The 3257-nt window shown below is 36.4% G+C and overlaps 1 long non-coding RNA gene across 1 annotated transcript; it reads left to right on the forward strand.

Annotated features, from left to right (window-relative positions):
* Positions 1-341: 341 nt before the first annotated feature.
* LOC141598193 (uncharacterized) lies at positions 342-2667 on the forward strand. The gene is made up of 3 exons (XR_012523313.1): positions 342-550; positions 648-756; positions 2469-2667. It is a non-coding gene; the product is annotated as an uncharacterized LOC141598193 (long non-coding RNA).
* The last annotated feature ends 590 nt before the right edge of the window (positions 2668-3257 follow it).

The following is a 3257-nucleotide window of genomic DNA, read 5'->3' on the forward strand; positions in this document are numbered from 1 at the left end:
TCAAATAAAATTTGATATTTAAGTATTTAAAGTAAAAATAATTCAAAGAAATATAATTTTATTATATTTTGAAGAAAAGTATTTATTTTGATAGTTTCGAAATGTTTAAAAATAGTTTAAACCGTGTAAAACTTTTTATTTCGAAATAAGGGCGTATCGAGGGAAAAATGACAATTCTTTTGAACATTGGGTAAACGAATTTGGCAATGGGTCGTATGAGTATTCAATTTTCTTGTAATCTCGTGTTTAAGAACTTTAGTCTTGTTGGAATTTGCATTTGACCTACGGTTTTAATTTTTATCGAAACGAGTCAAAACCGACTCGAAAAATCCCGACTCAAACCCGCTCTTTCCTTTCTTTCTCTCCTTTCCCGCGGACCACACCCCCTTCCCCTTCATTTTTTTCTGATTTTTCTTTCCATCATCATCTCCATCGTCATTCTATCATAATCATCAACCAAAACACCATTTTCATCATAATTTCTTCGTTACTAGTCCGTTTTTCGCAAAATTTATATTTCCGGAATCCCCTCGACGAGATCTACAACCTAGTATGTTTTAATTTTAATTTTCTTGAAGTTGTTTTAAGATGAATTTTCGGAAATTCGGTATTTATACTTAATTATTGTGTTTTTATTGTTTATTTAGGTGAAGAATTGGAAGACGAGTTTGGGGACTCGTATATTGTCGAGGATAGCGGCTAGTTGTTGTTAGGGTTTGGGTTTTGAGGTGCTAATTGCTCATTTTCTAGCTTAAGGTAACATATTTCGAGTTACTCGACGAAAGATCGTCACATGCTTTGTTGTTTTTGTATGTTTGGTGATTTTTGTTTGAGTAGTAGTTTTCACATGTTAAAATTTGTTCCATGCATGCTTAATTTATGCCTTTTGTTAGTTTAAATTAACAAAGTTGAATTGGGAATGATTAATTAGTGTTCAGACGGTCTTTTACTAAACAAAAATGGAAAAATGGTGGTGTAGGGGTGACGGCCAGCAGCCGGCAGGCCCACGGCAGCCCACGGCCGGCCTTGGGGTTGGCCCGGGTTGGTCCGTGCTTGTTTCGCGGTTTTTTGTACAATATTGGTCATTTCGGGTTAATTAAGTTGTATAAGTCACATATGAGTACACGTTTAAATTGAACCATACTAGTAGTAGAATTATTCTTATATTGATAGTTATCACATGTTAGGATAGTTTATACGATGAAATTGTAATGATTAGGCTCAAGGTAAATTTTATAGCAATAATTGCCATGTTTTGATGATTGTGCCGAAAACTGAGCCTTAATCCCTTTGACTGATTCGATGTCAGTCAATTGAGTGATTGGTCACCGCAATTTAACCCGCACTGCCGCAGGTCAGTTGCGGGTAAAAATTCGGTTGGATGAAATTTTGAATGAATTAGATAGTCGGCCTTTTTCTTGTTTTAGGCCATTCATTATATTTTTATCTCACATGTGTAATTAGTTGATTTAAGTAGCTTCTTATATTGTAGAAACGGCCCTAGATTCCCTGAAGCCTTTAATATGGTTAATATTGTTAGAATTGAAATTTGGTATTTAATAGTTATTGAGGATACTGTTGGATTTGTATGCTGAATAGACATTTATATAGCCTTTCACATGATAGAATGTTAGAATTTATGTTGGTAAGTAGGACTCTTTGCCCTCTTATGGTTAAGTGGGTGTCTTACTTGACTTGTGTGGTGAGTCTTGTGTGGTGTGGGCTAAAGTATTCAAGCTGGGACTAGTTGGGACTAGGTCCTAGGTGAGTATTTCGGCCTTCATCATAGATAGGTCTTTATAGTCTTTGACGAGTATATGTTCACTGCTTGATAGCCTTTGTGTTCCTGACTAGTGGATTTATATCCAAGTTGGGGCATGACCTCAGTTACTTATTTTGATAGTAAGTGGTCAGCTTAAGTACTAGCCAACCCTTTGGTGGACTCCTTGGGGTACTCACTTTGTTTTAGAAAAATTGTGGGTCTTGGGTGCGGTGGTGTGTATCCGCATGTCTAGGTCTCAGGCATTTTAGGCTAGGGTTGTGTTGTCTCTTGGCCATGTTTTATTAATATTAACCGCTGAGCTAAGATACCGGTTCGATTACCTTCCCTACCTCGTGGTATAGACTCGAGTTACAAAGTGACTATTGACCGTACTAAGAACTTATGCCTGTCTTTGATATATTGCCCTTTCTTGTATGGTGATTTTATGAACTGTAATAGGTGAGATGTAAGCCGGTTACAGTTGATAAAGTTTGGATTACTATTTGAATTATATGATTCACATGATAGTTTAGTTTGGTCAGTTTAGGGGTCATAGGTTAGATTACATGATAATTACATGGTTTATCATATTGTTTACATGTTACATTACATGTTACATTAATTTTGACGATTCGTGGCTGGGAGGACTCGAAGTTACTCCCCACTGAATTGTGGCTTTCGTGTTTGTATAAAATGCGATTGACAGGTCGTTGATGCTTTGTTGGGGTCACAGACGAGCTAGTGAGCAAGGAACCTTGGACCTAGTTTTGGCTATTCTATTAGTAAACCTTTTACCTTTTGGTTTTGTATATAATTTGAAGGGACATATGTCTCCCTTTTCTATTTTTGGTTTGTATCATTCTATTTTCTTATTTAGCTATGGCATGTAAAGTAGTTCATTAGCATTGCAGGTTTTGGCACCCGCTTCTTGGGAATGTTGGAAATGTTGTGATTGGTTTAGAAATTTTTTTGAAATTACAGGTTTTTGGCTAGTTGAACCAATTACAAACATATCCTACCAGTTTTTCTGTAGAATTTACGTAATTATTTAAGGCTAGATTTAAGGGTGTCACAGTTGGTATCAGAGCTTGTTGCTCCCGATGCACGTTTGTGCACCCCACTTAAAATCACTTGACCTTTAAATACTAAACTTGAGAGATGGGTAGGATGGGTAGATTTAGGATTTTATGTGGTAGTCTGTTTATGATTTCTAATTGTTAGGTACTAATTGATTTTCTCTTTTACAAGATGGCACTCCAATAAATGTAGATAATGCTATCTTACCTTAGTCTTCCAATCTCGTGGTTGATTCGTCTTTTTTTTTTAATCCTCTTCTCTCGCCTTGGTAACTACTCTTCTATTCTTTCTCCCGTTTCATCCTTGGTTCGTTTTCTTCTTAAAATAAGAGTCCTTGTGGACACCTTCCTTTTATTCCGCAGGATAGTTCCCTTGTTCAAGAGAACCCGGTTTTAAGAGAATGTATCATTGGAGGGCG

The sequence above is a fragment of the Silene latifolia genome, chromosome 9 (genome assembly GCF_048544455.1).
Source record: "Silene latifolia isolate original U9 population chromosome 9, ASM4854445v1, whole genome shotgun sequence".
NCBI lineage: Eukaryota > Viridiplantae > Streptophyta > Magnoliopsida > Caryophyllales > Caryophyllaceae > Silene > Silene latifolia.